Source organism: Chlamydotis macqueenii, chromosome 1, assembly GCF_036417535.1.
Source record: "Chlamydotis macqueenii isolate bChlMac1 chromosome 1, bChlMac1.mat, whole genome shotgun sequence".
In the NCBI taxonomy this organism is placed as follows: Eukaryota; Metazoa; Chordata; class Aves; order Otidiformes; family Otididae; genus Chlamydotis; species Chlamydotis macqueenii.
In genome coordinates, this window is record NC_141556.1 from 122,026,994 (window position 1) to 122,043,541 (window position 16,548).

General features: G+C 42.5%; 1 long non-coding RNA gene across 1 annotated transcript in view; it reads left to right on the plus strand.

Annotated features, from left to right (window-relative positions):
- Positions 1-916: 916 nt before the first annotated feature.
- Positions 917-16,548, plus strand: part of LOC147602264 (uncharacterized) — a 69,751-nt gene continuing 54,119 nt past the window's right edge. The window contains exon 1 of the long non-coding RNA XR_015261032.1: positions 917-1,027. This is a non-coding gene — a long non-coding RNA (uncharacterized LOC147602264). The remainder of the gene's footprint in view (positions 1,028-16,548) is intronic.

The window sequence follows — 16,548 nt, forward strand, 5'->3', positions numbered from 1 at the left end:
GGTGAGGCTTTCAGCATTGCTTTTGAGGGAGAGTCTGCTTCTTACAGGCTGTTCATCCCTTCTTGCAGCGATTCCTCAAAATCAGAGCGTAAAGCGTTATCACGGGTGCGGTTTTTTTTCTTGTGGGGAGCCTTTTCTGGCATGGTGAGCTGCTGCTTGCTAATCGTTCGATGCCTTTTGATAATTAACCCCCCTCCTTTTTATTTTTTTATTTTTTTTTTTAAATTGACCCATACCATCCGCTGCGCACCAAAGTTTCTCAGAGTGATGCCGGCACACCGGTCACCACCGGCCTTTGCTTTGCAAGCCATTTCCAGCTTATACACTGGAAATACGTCTGCGTGTGTATGTGTCTGTCTGTGTGTATATATATATTTAACAGACAGGGCTTCTTTCGGCGGTGAGGCGGGAGGTGCTGGTTTTCGCTTCCCACCCCCCCGCCCCCCTTTGGCAGGGGGAAAGAGAGGGAGGCAGAGAAGCCGTGCAAACCCCAGCTCGGGGGAGAGGATTAGTGTAATGTGCGCCAGACATTCCTCCCGCGGAGATGCTGGCCGGTGCTGAATGCGGCCGTGTCTGTGTGAGGCGAGGGAGTTTCCTGCTTTAAATCACCAGCAGGCTCCGGCTGGGCGTTCCCGCTCCCGCTCGCTGCCCCCTTTTTTTTTTTTTTTTTTTTTTTTTTTTTTTCTTTCTCCTTCCCCCATCACCGCCCCCCTCCTCCCCCCCCCCCCCCCCCCTTTTCAATGAGTGTCCTTTGTGTAACCCCGCGGTAATTCAGAAAAATTCTCCGCGGTAATTGGAACGGCCCCGTCACGTGGCCGCCGCCCGCCGATTGGCCGCCCTTAATTGGCGGGTCGCTATAAGAAGCGGCGCGCGGCGGCTGGCGGGCGCGCGGCCCCGCTCCGCTCGTGTCCGTGGTGCCGCCGCTTCTTCTCCTCCTTCCGCCGCCGCCGGGACCGGTTGCGGGTTCGGCTGGGCCGCAGAGGAGCCGCCTGTCATCGGGGAGCGCCGCTCCGCTCGGCACGGGTGGGTGAGTGGAGGGACGGACGGACGGGGGGAGCGGCGGCGGCGGCGGCTTCCCCCCACCCCGGGGGGATGGTTTGGCCCATCGGCCGTGCGTTCTCGGGTAACCGCGCCGGCTGGAAGGCGAGCACACCTGGAGCGGGGGGGGGGGGGGCCGGCGGCATGTGTCGGCTCTCCCCTCCTCTTCTTTTTGGGGTGGGGGGGTGCGGGGAAGTTTCCCGGGCGTTTCTCGGCACCCGGTCTGAATAAAAAGTCAACTCCAGCCGCTTCCCTGTGGCGGGGAACCCTTCTCTCCTCTCTCTCTCTCCCTCTCCTTTCCCGGCAAGGTGGGAGCGTGGGTCGTGGCGTGCGTGGGGGGAAACGTTGGCGAGCGGAGCGTCCCCGGTTGTGCCGGCCGGGGCGGCCGGCTGCGCTGGGTCGGCTTGGCTATTGTTTTTCCTGCATGGAAAGTGAAGTGACTTTTAAATAGCCAGCTAGGCACGTCTGTGGCCACATCGCTGGCTTGCTGCGTGTTCAGAACGAGATAGAACTTCCCACGTGCCTGCTGCTTAATTTCCTCTAAGTAGTTAGAAAAAACGTCATATAGTTCAGAGATTACTCCGTTCAAGGTTGAAATACAGTTTTATTTCTCTCTCTCTCTCTCTCTATATATATATGAGTATTCAGAACGTTGTTTTTTATTAGCCTGCTGCATATGGCATGATCCTAGAAACTCCAGAGAAACCAAGTTACCGTGTCAGTGCATGTAAAAATGCTTCTTTCAATTATATTTAAATATGATACCTTAGTTGTTACTGTGAAAACTGCCTGCGAGTCAGATGGGAAGCAGTAGTGCCTGTAACGTATTGTAGATGTTGCATATTGGTCAGTAAAGAGTGGATATAGTATGTGGAAATTGTAACTTATCTTTCAAATCTGCTGTTAGCTTTGTGAGCTTTATTTTTACTTTCTTTTTGAGCTGCAACTTCTTCAAGATACAGTTAAAAAGCACTTCGGTTACAGGTTAAAAGGTGTCATCCAGAGTACGCTCATCTCTGTTGGTGCTGATGCATAAAATACTGGTTTTCTTATTTTTAAATATCTTACTTTCATCTGTCTCGGTTCCCCATAGGAAGAATTTTCCAAAAAGGAAAAATAAAGAAACTAGCTAGTGTGGAGGTTATGTTTCTGTTACGAAGCTTGTCTTAATTGTTCAAAGGCCTTTCTCTCTTTCCTAATACAATTTTCGGAAGCTCTTTGAACAATGCTGTATATAAAAATAGAGCTCAAGGTTGTGGTGTAGCTAAATTTATTGTAAAAACGAGTAGGAAATGTCTAATAAGAGAAGCAATAAAAGGAATAGATTTTGAGATAAGCATGTCTTCTAGAGGCACTATGCCTTTGCAGATCGGGAAGAGCGTAACCCAGCTTCTGCTATCGGAGTCTCCTTCTTAGCTCAGGTGTGGCTGGATGCCACCTGAGGAAAAGGCTCAGTTTTCAGGCTTGAGCAAACAGCTCCGAGGTTCTGCGATTGTGGTGGGGCTCCCTGCAGCTGGGTACGTTTTTACTTACAGATTTACCAATTAAAATTCCAGAGGAAGAATTCATAAGGTTAGCATTCTTGCCAGAGGTCCCCCCGCTCCCTTCCCCCGACTCTCCCGAAAATAAAAAGCACATACTACTCTGCTTAAATAGTCACGGCTTGAAAAAAATGTAACTGTACTCGATTTGTTGTCTATTAGTAAAGTGATCAGCCACCTCCCACTGGGTTTCACTTACCTGTTTTGAAATACTTGTATGAGGTGAAGGCTGACTGATTTAAGCATAAACTGAAGTTTCGGGAATTAAACAAACATGTTCCAGTCTAATTCTGTTTAGATCATGTCTGTTACTTGTATTTTGGTTTGTGTCATACTGTTGACTGTTCCAGTTTATTCATTAAAAAAAACCCCTTACATTTTGTAGTATATGATCTCACGCAAACCCACATTTTACGCTCATTCTGTTAGTATGTTTTTGCTGTCTGATTTTTTTTTTTTGTGAGCATATATAATGAAAACATTTGTTCTAAAAGAAAAACACTTAGAATTAACAAAGTGCTAGGAGGGGGGAAAAATCTGAAATTAAAACTGCCACAAGTAAATTTTGCTATGTATCATAATGACTGTTCTTATTAATTATTGCAAGCGATGTTGCTTGATGACTGATGTAGAGAGGGGCAGACATGAGAAATGCATAAAACCAGCCTTTTTTTTTTTTTTTTTTTTTAACACTGACAGTTGTAGTCTGTGTCAGCTGGCATCTTAGATGCTGGAAGGGTTACGTGGCTAGTTTGCTTCTGTCCCTGACTTATTCAGTTTGTTCAGTAGCACTTCAGTGGTGGATGGATTCTGTAAAATATTTTGATTGCGTGGATGGCAAGACAGGACGTACATGTGGAAATGCTTGCGTGTGTGATACAGCAGCGCTGCATAGTGTTACCCAGAATTGTCGGATAGCAGCAGATTCTGGAGTCCTTATTAATTTTGATATTGCTAAACAATGTGCTGGTGCATGACGTATCTCTCTCCTGTTTCACGCACGTATATATATACACACACACACACCCCCCACCCTCACCTCCTGGATACAATAGCCTTTTCCAACCAAATTGGTTTTTGAGTGAGGGAGATCAGAAATTATTGGAATAGCTACGGTGACCTATGGGAACTTCCAGCGCATGGTGTGTGCCCCCCCCCCCCCCCCCCCCACCTTGTACCATCTTGTATTGGTTAATTTACAGAGGGAATTTCAATGTCTAAATAGACTTATTTTTTTCCCCCTAAGCTTTTAGTAGTACTATGATTCACTGCGTCTTACGACGTTACTTTTTCCCAAGGAATTCTTTTTTGGGTTAGCTGTTGTTATACCTCTAATAGCCTTCACTTAGGGATGGCTTTTAATAGGCAAGGAAACATGTTTCCAATCTCTGGAGATATGTTGCATTTATTATATAGTAAGGGGAAGCAGTTGCCCCTTAGTTTACTTGTCTTGCCTGCAGTTCTTTGAGCAGTAGGATACGTTTTCCCCTTTATATTCTTCGTGTGCCAAGGTTTGAAAACTAGATTCTTTACGTGGAAGTCATTCTATATAAATGCAGAAACATTTTGTTCACCCATCTGTAACTTTAGTACTGCAGATAGTTCTTCTGCACCTATACCTGTTAGAAATGCGGAGTAATTTGACTGCAGTAGTTTTCCTAAGCCGTGATCAGGCTATTATGTCTGATTTGATTTGTTCTTACAAATTACTTATCGCAGCAAGAGCTAAAAAGTTGAACTGTTGTTACTGATTTCCTTGGGATTTGTGAGAAAGAGGAAACACCTTTCAAAATACATGTGTAAGATGTGGCACATGTATGAGCTTGTGATAGACTGCTTTAAGTATCTTACTGAAAATTCTCAGCACCAAAAAAAAAGCTAAACCTAAAAAACCTTAAAACTGGATGGGCAGACTGGAGCGTATGTCTCAATCCTTCTGCTTCCTACACATGTAATAAACGTAATTATAGTGGCTTTGGTTCAGAATGCCAAAGCATCATCACTGGCTCATTTCTGTGAATGTCTTGTATTGCTCATAAAGGCTGATGAGCAGCAAAGATATCAAGTGATTTACTGGTACAAATAGCAGTATCTTAGAAGTTCAACAGTCACAGGACAGAAAATCTGCTTTTATGGCTCAGATGGGTGAAGCAAAGTTTAAGAATGAGTTGATTCAAGAGACCTTACAGAGTTGCTGCCTGGCTTTGAAGCTGGTGATGGAAGTGATGACCCACAAATATAAGGTGTGAAAATGAGAGAACTATATGGTACATAGGAGGTTCTCTGGGCCATCATCCTGTCCCCAAAGGGTTAGGCAGACTGTTTTTAAGTGAGTCCTGGTGACTGTATTTCTGACTCGTTCTTAAAGATTACCGACATGGGAATGTTGTGCAATTCCATGCTGGAAAGCTTACCTTCTGAACAATAAAGATACTGCCTAACCTGACTACTCTTAGTGATAAAGTTGAACTGTAGCTGTTTGCCCAGGAGGTTTATATCTCGTTTTCAAGCTGATAGTTATATCCCCCCACTGTCTCAAAAGAATCAGGTCATCTTGTTGCCTGAATAGAGCTTGGGAAAGGTGGAACTCAGTAGGGCTCATAGGAGACTACAGACAGTGCTCTCCTAGAAATTATTCTGTTACTAGAGAGACCATTTTCTTTTTAAAGGTGAAAATTTTTGTCTTAGATGTGTATTATCCAGCTGTTGTATACTATAGTCAAAGTTTAGGAAAGAAGCTGTAGCCATTCTTTTAAAAGAGAACGCTATATTGGCACAGCTCATACTATGTATTGTAAGATGGGGTATTGAACCAGGGAAACTGATGATCTGACAGAATTATTGCATAGAAACACTGAGCAGGCAGTATTTTTTCTGGAGTGGAAATACTCGCCTGCTTGCTCAGATTCTTACCTACTCCAAACATATGCTTTATTTCTATATTAGAGCACGTCATGGCTGATCTGTTCTAATGTTCACTCAAGAAATAAAATAAGTTTTCTACACCGGGGTAGTTCTGTTGTAGGTTTTTCCTCATCTTATTGACCACACTTGGAAGCTGTGGTTTTATCCTAGTGTCATAAGTGCATAACTTAAAATATTTTTGCATCACATCCAGCCATGCCAAACTCTTATTAGTGCATATATCCACGTTGATAATTTCTCGGTGTCTCTAAAGATCTTTGTAGGTGAGGGTGGAAAAAAACCTGCTTAGTTCTGAATGTGTTAATGCTTACTTGTTACAGCAATATGTGCTTGCTTTTAGTACCAGATAGTGATGCAACTCTCCCAGTCAATGTGTGAATTAGAGTTATTCTCTCCATAATGTGAAGTTAAAGTCAACAGCTTGAAGAGAATTATGTTGGCCTTGTAACGGTCATTCTAGATTACATCTTTGCAATAACTATGCCAAGGCATATGTGAGTATCTTTCTGCAGACTTTTGGGTTCCTTCTTGCCCATTGACTTGTGCTGTTGAAAAGCTGTGCTCCGTAGTTGTTATGTGATGAGGCTTACCTGTTTCATAATCATCTTGAACCAGATGTTTCACTTTTCTTCACCATCAGAAATACCTACCATAAATAGGTGCATACTGCTGTGCAATTTTGTAGCTGTCTTGGTCATGGTGAAACTGCGTGTTTGAATCAGTGCTCATATTAAGAGCAACATCTGGTCTAAATTTTGCAGCCAGCTGTTCACACCTTAAGGAAAACATCACAGGTCTGCATGATTTGTGAGTAATTAAATATTTGTGTTTTACTAATATTTTGCTGCCCTTGCTTAACAAGTGTGTGGTTGAGCAATAAATGTAAAATGGTTTCTGGTAGCAAATGTTGCCTGTATCTTCACTGAAAATACTTTGAGTAGTTGTGGTTTTGAGGGGCCTGTTTTGTTTTGTCTTTTTAATTTGTATTGGGAGGGGTGAACAAATTAAACAAAACCCTTAATAATACCATTGAAAATATTTTAAAAGAACAGATTTATACTTTCATAATGTTTGGACACAATCTTTAAATTTCAGGCTTAGATAAAAGCTATGATACGGTGATAAGGAAGGTTCAGCATTCAGAGGTGTACTTTACAGAATAGAATTTGAGTGCTTAGAATGGGAGATGACCATGTGAATATGATCATATGATAACATTCCTAGTTTTGTATAAAAAGGGAGATATTTGCTGGTATCCATCTGCAAGCACAAAAGGGAAGTTAGTGTGCTAGCAAACTGGCAAAACGGGGGTGGGGGGCGGGGAATCAAGTGTGTGTAATGAGATGGGATATTCTGCTATCCTGGTCATCTCAGCAGGTGTCTAAAGAAATTAAAAGAATTTATGATTTGATCTTTTTTGAGCTATTTCCTTAAATTAGTTAACACGTGCAAAGATTAAACTTTAGCCAAGTCTTGCAAGTTGGAAAAGTTGTCACCAAATTCACTAGTGAGTAAGATGACAGCTTTTGCATGGGGGAGATCCTCAAGGAGCATCAGCAAGTACTTAACTCTTCAAACATGGCCTTAGTTAAACTTCTTAATGAATTAATGAGAGGTATAATATGCAAATGCACATAATTAATGGCTACATTTGTAGTACCAATAATCACTTATCAGTGCATAATTCTTTCTAAATCGATTGAATATGTCTCTTCAAAAGCTTGAGGGTACTTCTTTAGGTGCTCGATAAAGCACTGACTTCTCAACAACTGTTCTGGTTTAACCCTAGGTGGCAACTAAGCACCACACAGCTGCTCACTCATTTCTTACCCCTCCAGTGGGATGGAGAACCAGAAGGGTAAAAGTGAGAACTTGTGTGTTGAGATAAATACAGTTTAATAGGTAAAGCAAAAGCTGTTCACACAAGCAAAGCAAAAGAAGGAATTAATTAACTCCCTCCCATCAGCAAGCGGTTGTTCAGCTATCTCCAGGAAAGCAGGGCTCTATCCTATGTAACAGTTACTTGGGAAGACAAATGCCATCACTCTGAATATTTCCCCATTCCTTCTACTTCTACTAGCTTTATCTGCTGAGCATGACATCGTATGGTCTGGGATATCATAGAATCATAGAATGGTTAGGGCTGGAAGGGACCTTCAAAAGTCATCTAGTCCAACCCCAGCTGTCCCAGTTGTGTCCTCTCCCAGTTTCTTGTGCACCCCCAGCCTGCTTGCTGTGAGAAGCAGAAAAGGCCTTGACTCTGTGTAAGCACTGCTCAGCAATAATAGAAAAATCCCTGTGTTATCAACACTGTTTTCAGCGCAAATCCAAAACAGAGCCCCATACCAGCAACTATCCCAGCCAAACCCGATACATTCTCCACCTTTTATTCCGTACCTTTTACATCATGCTCAGGTCCTACTCTATCCAATACTTCCTCATTAACCATCATCTTCCTTCCCATCCTTGGATACAACACACAGATATCATTCCCTTAGTCTATGGACCACCCATGTAAAATGTCTGCAAAATGTCTATTGAATTAATTTAGTCCATGACTTTGGGCTCCATCTCTTACAGTGGTCGCTCAGGACAGGAGAGGTGGAATGTTGCATGGAGTTATTGGGGCACCAAAGCCGCCTCAGATCAGGTCACTGCTGCACTTGCACTGCTTCTTGTACTGCTTGTCCTCTGTTGGTTCAGGTGGTTCCTGTTTATGCTAATTCCTCTAACATTCAGCTCAAATCATGAGCTATAACAATTTAAAGGTATACCCGTTACAATCTCCACCTCTGCTCCCTTTGGACCAGACCATAAGATTTAGCATTGCAGTGAAGTCCTCTCCTTGCCCCTGCTCTAGCTTGGACTTATCTACAGACTGCAGTCCCTTAGGGGTCTACCTGCTCCAAGTCAAGCCTCATCTATGAGACACAGTCTCTTCAGGGATATACCTGCTGCAACGTAGACTTATCCACAGACACAGCCTCTGTGAGGTGCATGTGTTCCAGCATGGCCTTATCATGGGCCACAGTGCCTTCAGAGGTATACCTGTTCCAGCATGGCCTTACCCATAGCTGCAGTTCCTCCAGGGGTGTACATGCTCTGTTGTGGGCTTACCCACAGCCATGTGCTTTGAGGTGCTCCAGCATGACCTTGTGCACAGCCACTGATGCTTCAAGGTGTACCTGCTGCAGCATGGACTTCTCCACAGCCACAGATGCTTTGAGATGTACTTGCTCTGACATGGGCTTATCCACGGCCACAGATGCTTTGGGTTGTCCTCCTCCTGTGTGGACTTATCTACAGGTTACAGTCCTGGCAACTCAAGTTCCAATTTGTCCAGCACAGCAGTAATGCCCTGGCCATCTGCCAGCCCAGGTGCATCGCCATTGCTGTTATCAGAATGTTTCCAGGCACAGCAGAGTAAGATGATCAGTAGTAAAGCAGCACAGCAAGCAGCGAAAGCAAAAAGCAGTCCCTAGCAAGCCCTAGACTCTAATGTACAGTAAGGCAAGCAAGCCCCATGGCAAGCACAGGAGTCAATTAATAGCTAAACAGCAATAATAGCTATAAATTCAACCTAACACTTTCCAATCAAACCTGTTGTTATCTTGAATGCTTTGTGTCCTATGTTGGGTGCCAAAAAGGAATGTTATGGTTTAACTCCAGCTGGCAGCTAAGCACCACACAACTGCTCACTCACTCCCCCTTGGTAGGATGGGGGAGAGAATTGTGAAAGTGGGAAAACTTGTAGCTTGAGATAAATACAGTTGAATAGGTAAAGCAAAAGCTGTTCAGGCAAGCAACGCAAAATAAGGAATTCATTCACTCCTTCCCATCAGCAGGCAGGTGTTCAGCTATCTCCAGGAAAGCGGGGCTCCATCCTGCATAATGGTTACTTGGGAAGACAAACACCATTGCTCTGAATGTGTTGTCCCCCATTCCTTCTACTTCCTCTGGCTTTTTCTGCTGAGCATGACATCATGTGGTATGGAATGTCCCTTTGGTCTATTGGGGTTCAGCTGTCCCAGCTGTGTCTCCTCTCAGCTTCTTGTGCACCCCCAGCCTACTTGCTGGTGGGGTGGTGTGAGAAGCAGAAAAGGCCTTGACTTTGTGTAAGCACTGCTCAGTAATAACAAAAAAAAAAAAAAAAATCCCTGTATTGTCAACACTGTCTTTAGCATAAATCCAAAACATAGCCCCTTACTAGCAACTATGAAGAAAATCAACTCTACCCCAACCAAAACCAGCACATCAAGCAATTCAGAGTAATAGTGTTCTGCTGGATACTGCTTGTGCTTTGAATGTGTGTGCTAGTACTAATCAGTTTGCACCGTGGTTACTAATGAGACTCAAAAAATGAAGTCTCTGCTTGATGTAGTCTCTAGTGAAGAGAAAAAAGTTAGGTTGTTATCAATAATTGGTGCTTCTAGCTTACCTCTAACAATAGCAAAACTGGCCTTTAGGATGCCAGCTCCCTAAACGGATAGGTATTTTGTCGTACAGAATGACCCGTGGGCGAAGTGCCTGATGCGAGCGGTGGGGTTTGGCGGGCGGCAGCTGAAGTCGGCACGCTGCGGCACGGGCTGCTGCGGCTGAGCTGGAGCCCTGGCTGGGAGAGCTCTGCCCCTCTGCTGAAATTCCTCAGGGGAGGAAGGATTGTGGATGGGAGGCCTCCCTCCCCACAAGCAGCTGTGGAATGAGAATGAAATCCAATGTTTATTCTTTCTTCCGGAAGCTATAGGAAATGTAGCGCCCATCTCAATTGCATAATAGTGTTTGCAGTTGCGATAGGGAGAGCCCGAGTAGGGCGCGAGGAGAGCGAGGCGTTACAAACTGGGATGCTCCTGGAGAGGGAAAACTGCAGTATGGGCTATGGAAGTGTTAAATTGCTTTATCAGGGAACTGCTCTGATCATTGCTTAAGGGAATTTTTTTTTTTTCTTTCCTGATTTTTGAGCATCCTTCAAAGGTTTTTGACCTTCGGTTGGTAGGTGCCAGCTAAACCGTGCTGGGGAGCAGTGTCGTTAACCCTCGGGAGTAACTGTTAGTGCAAGTAGACAAGAGGATGTGCACTGTGGCTGGGGTGAGGAACTGGAAGTCAAGTGACTGGTTTGTTTCCACTCTGCTACTGGTCTGCTGCCTAGTGTAGGCAACTTTTTGGTGGAAGTTGTCTGTGACTTTTTTTTTTTTTGGCCCTTTTTCCATTAAGGGAGTTGCTCACTTGAATGCTGTTAGTTGTCCTGTCCCTTCCACTGTTGTCAGCTCCAGGAGTCTCTCTCTGCTTTGTGATGCTTGGATGTCTGAGAGGCTGAAATGACTGGATACCCAAGCTCTCCATCTTCACATATAGAACATAAAAATGCTGCCCTTGGTCAAACAGGTACAATGTGAGCGAGCCTTTCAATAGTAGCACCACTTTAGCTGCGCGATAACCTGCATCTCTGGAACTGCTTAGAAACTGTTAGTTGAGGAATATCAAACAGGTCTTGTTTAGACCTCCTGTAACACAGCAGCTGGAGAAGGCAAAAATCTCACTTCACATTCAGAAAACCGAAGTGCTTTCTTACAGCTCATTTATGGCTGTGGGAAGAATGAACCTCTGTGACTTTCTCTGAAATCCATGTGTAATCTTAGTGAAAGTACAGTGATGTCAGGATGATGCTCAAAGTTGCAACTGCCTTCCTGGTTTCGTTCAGCCATTTTCGGTAGGCAGAGTGATGGGGAGGAATCGTTCGCTTCTGAATATGAAAAGCCATGTGTTGTCTTCTAGTAGTTATATTAGTAATAGCAGCAAGGCTATGGTAGATGATACCTTTAGGTAATGAAAACTGAAACGCGTCACTTGTTTCTTACGCCACAAAAGAAACCTCTTATGATTGTTAACCTGTCTAGATGTCCCTTTCTTGGAAATGATGTATTTTGGTAGCACTGTTATATACCAAAAATTCCTCTGAAAAAGATATATGGATCATGTACTAGAAAATGAGTACAGAAGGTGGCATTAAGTTTGAATAAGAAACCTCTGATTGCCTCTTAACTGTGAAGTACCATGACACATCTTGCTCTCTTCTTAGGCGCAGAACACATCTGCTCCATTATCTGATCTGGTAGGGAGGGGAAAAAAGCTGTGTTAACAAGCTGAGTGCTGCCTTTTGCCCGGGAGTTTCTGCCCAAAGAGTTTCATGCTGTAGCCAGAATGCCCCTCGATAATGTGTAACTTCAGAGATTATGACCGATTTGGTTTGGATACTTTTAATATACTTCTGCTGCCTGATGAATTGGCTTACTGGAAGTTTCTAATTTCTTGGCTGAGGTTAAGAGCATGTAATTCTGTGGTGGAGGAGCCGTATGCAATTCAGTACCACATAAGTACACATCAATTAAAAAGTGCCTAGATATGGGCAGGGAGCTTAGTCAAATATTCCTTTAGGGGAGAACAAAACAAAACACTTATACCTTGTGCATAAAGCTGCTTCTTCATGACAGCCTGCAGAGCCAAAACCATTGGGAAAGCTATTCCTAGTATGTCAAGTTAACCTTTTTTTAATGGGTTGCGTTCAGAAGCCCAGTTAGATGTGAGCAGCCAAGGTGCTAATGGATATCTTGAGCAGCGTAGTTGTGTAGTCAGACCAAAGGTGTTTTCTTCCCGGAATTGAGCATTTGCCTTCCCTAATTTGTTTGCTGCAGAGTTGCTTCTTTGGTATCTTGTGCTGTTAAGTGCAATTTTTATGGAATTTAGGAGAATACATCTTACTCTTCTGGCATGTGTTGATAATCAAAAATTGTTAAAAGAACTTGCTTAGCAGACACCTTGATTTAAAAACAACACACCCACTTCATTGTGATGCTATTCAGGGAAATGATTCAGTGCAGTTTCGGTGGGTTTAGACAATGGGTTAGTGGCACACCTATTTTGTAGAAAGCTGACTTTTAAATGGGATGGCTGTTTTCTGCAAGTCTGTACATAGCTAATAAGCCACTAGTAGTAGACATGTCCTGTACAGAGCCTCCTTCATTGCATACTTATTTTCCCATGCACCGAAGATTGCCAAGTGAATTGGAAATACTGGAGTGGTTTGTTGAATCCTTCAAGTTTGACTGTTTTATCTTGCAGTAAAACATAACTAGGAGTGAGTAGATTCACACACAGTATGTACAGTCAAGTCTGTTTCAAATGGTACACTTGGGTTTTTTTTGCACACTACACACAGATTGTAATAGCGTGCTAGCTCATTTATCTTTATCTCTTTGTTCATGCCAGTTTGAGTTGCAAATAGTAAAATACACTGCGGAGAGCTCATGGTGTTGAGCTCAGCTCAGTCTTCAGTTCTGTGCATAAATTCATCTTCGGAAACAGAAATAGCAGAGCTGACACTGACAGTGAGTGGCAGCCTGTAGTAATAAAGATGCGTTGCGAGCACACCTTCATGCAGAATGCTGGCACGTCGATACAAAATCCCGAACTGAAGTCTGTCAAATACAATGTGAGTTTTGACTGCTTTATCCTTGCCCATGTGCATCTTGGGCACGCATGTGAGAGTGACTGTGCAGTGGATGGGTACTATACAAATGAGTCAGTTCCTGTTCCTTTGGCTGAAGCTTCGTTAGGAGTTCTCAAAAAAGTATTTCAGAATGTGGATGTGGTCAACATAGTCATTTTCCAGGCATCTTAAAGGAAACCCACATCAACTGTGAAAGTGAACTTTGAACTCCTCTGTCCTGCCACTAACAGAACTTGAGCAGTGCCAAACAGGAATACTTGTTTGCTCCAATCTACATCTTCCCTCACAGTTTGTACTTCTTGCCGTTGAGATTAAGCACTCCGTTATTTTTTGGGAGAGTTTCCAATGATGCTTATGTGTACGACTGATTCACTACTCCACTGGTGGTATGCAGCTAGACATGTAGTTAGAAACAGCTTCTGACAAATTTTAGGCCACATTTAATTGTTCAGCACACTTAAGTAATACTGAAAGCAGTTAAACCCACTAGAACCTGTAGTGTTATTTCCCAGTTATTATGGCAAGATGTGGTCCAAAACTGTTTACTTGTACTGTACCTTCTAGGATTTAATAAAGCTCTGGCTGAGTAAGTTCTCTTGAAGGCATCAATTATTAAAAGGGAGTGTCTTTTTTTTTTTTTTGAGATGTCAGATGGATTACTTTCACTGAAAATGTATTTTACTCTGAATCTTTGCCTATTTACGATGGCTTATTTTTAAACAACTTTACCATAGTCTTCCTGACTTATGCAGTGGCCTTTTTGTACATATAGTACTTGTGTTTGTGTGTACATTATGCAAGCTATGAATATGACAGGATCTGGACTCTGAATGGCATTATCTCCAATATGACTGTTTTAAAACACTTCCTTTAGTTACCGATATGTGCAACTCTGCCATCTAATTGTTATCTTGTGCTGATGTTTGTATTCGTATAGTGCCCTGGATTTCCCCGTCGGTTACCCAGTGATGCTGCGTGAGGCATTCTGCCAACAAGAGGGAGATACTTCCCCTGAGAGCCTTTAGAAGGCTACTCCAGTGGGATGGCAAACCAAGTCTCCAAATGGCAACATACACTGCATTTAGAAGAAAACGCTACTATGCAGATGATGGGAAAATGTTTTGAACATGTGTTGGAAAATGTAACTCCCAAGTCTCTTATCTAGAAATATGTGCATTATAAACAATGCTAACTGTGCTGTGAAGGTAGGAAACAATTATAGTGGAAAAGCTGTGTTGTCCATAACACTAAAGGTCATAAATGAGTGACTCTGCTTTATTAGTAATGTGTCAGCCTTCCTTACAGTTTTTGACAGGAAAAATGAGTTGTTTCATCCCTTACTTCATGTGTTCACAGCAGTAGTGAATCTCTTACGGGCAGAGAGATAAAAAGAAGTAAGACCTTGTCTGAAGTTGATCATGCCATTAGCAGACATAGAATGGAAAGTCAAGAGTAGCTGTCATCCTCGCTGCCTATCAGAAGTGTTCGTGTACGCATTTTTATTTTGGGCTTCCCCCCTCACCTTTAGAAAAGAGTGAGGATTAATGAGACTGGCTATTTGATAGTGTTGCTGCTGGGCATGACAAAGTACCAGGCATATCTAGACATTAACAAATGGTTTATCAGGACAAATCTACTTAGTGTTTTTAAAATAGGCTTTAATAATAGTTAAAATTTTAAACCACTATTATACTACAAAGACATCTTTCCTTTTTCTTTATCTGCTATTAAGAATTAAACTATACAGTATGAGATCTAAATTTAATATGACCAAGTTTAAGTTTTCTTAATGTCATCTTGACCCTGTAATAAGAATCTAGTTCTAAAGGTTTTGCTTCAAAGATTAAATTTAATTGCAGTAATGGATCTGACACATTCCTGACTGTTATGCACTTTATTTTGCAGTGACTGTAGCTTTCCTTCTTCGGGTAACCTTGCTTTTTAGATAAACTGCTTTACTGTGAATGAATATAGAACTCTTTGATGCTTCTCTTCAGTGCTTGTTACAAAGGTTGCTACTGACTTTTTTTTTTAAAACACACGGAATGTGTACTGATATGCATATGTCAGTATTTCCTGCAGCTGTAGAGAAATGGAGACCACCTCACTCATTGAACCATCTCTGTTCTGAAGCGCAGCCTTCATTCACGGTGCTGACGAAAATGCACATGTGATATGGTTGCCCTGTATTCTCTGCTTGCTAAGTCATACATGCTCTTAAGTTGGTCTTGAGTTTTGTGCTCTTGAAATGCTTATAGTGTTCAGATGTACAATAGGTTTTTGGTTTGGTTGGTCGTTGTCACTGTCCTGCTTGGATGCCTGATCTTTAAAGCTCTGCCTTTAGAGTGTAGTCTGCCATCATTTCTTCATTCTATATCTTTGGTAAGAAAAGAACTCCTTTTGGGTAGAAAGTTACTGAGTTGGAATGGGCCTGATTCAAAAATGCTTTCTTGTTTACTGTAATGTTCTAAGGATAATGTAGCTACTTGAATACCTTAAAAATACTTGGAATAGAAATGCAAACAATCCCACGGAACTTATAAAACTTCCCAGAGGAATACTTGGGACTTGCTCATGCTCTGCAGTGGTATTCTTAGAAGTAGGAATAGATAATACTTGCATTTAAGATAAGATGTCCTATTAAGCAGCTGAATTTAACAATGACTAATGATTGACCATTGCAGTAAATCAAACTGGATGAAGTAAGTCGGGTATGGATGTTTCTGTAACATATCCTGTAGTCACAGTCTGTTTTGTGTTAGTTTTTTTGAGTATCTGTAAGGAGCTAGGAATAACGGCTTCTCAGCAGAGTTCTCCACTTGGAGACTGAAATCCTTTCTGTGTATGTCATGGGCACTTCACGCACCCTTGAAGTCGTGCTTATTTGGACCAGGTTGGGAGTCCTCATGAGAAGCTCCAGTTAAGGTCTGCTGTTGTAATGCAGGGTTCATAACTCTCCAAAAAGAAATTCTCACATTGCAGAATGAGTTTAATCAATATCCACCACTACTGACTGTAGTAGTAGAGTGTTAATCTCAAAGTTTTGGTATAATTTTGCTTAATATACAGTTCCAATCTGAGACCACCTTGTGATTGGTGTAATCTACTGTTCTGTCGTAACCTGAACCTATTAGCCATCCAGACAAGATTAAATATTCCTGATATTTTGTATTATTCAATAGAATTTCCCTTCAAGAGTCCTTTTTCAAACCTAGTTCTTATCCTTTTCTCAGTATTGTGAATTCCTGTCACCATAGTCTCTGCCTGCCCTGAATAAATTTGCCTCACTTTAGTGAAGGACAATATTGCTTCCAATTTGTCTGTCGTGGATATACTTTTGAATCTCTGGATATCCCTGTGATTCTTGAGGTATCTCATCCCATGGAATTGGATACTCAAGTGAGCTTCTTTGTGGTTCTTTCCAGTTACATTTCATACAATGACAGTTCTTGGCTAATTTTTGTCTGTCTTGGAGGTAGTCTAAAACCAGTTTCTGCTATGGAAAACCTAGAGGATAATCTTGGCAAGATTCTGAGTGGG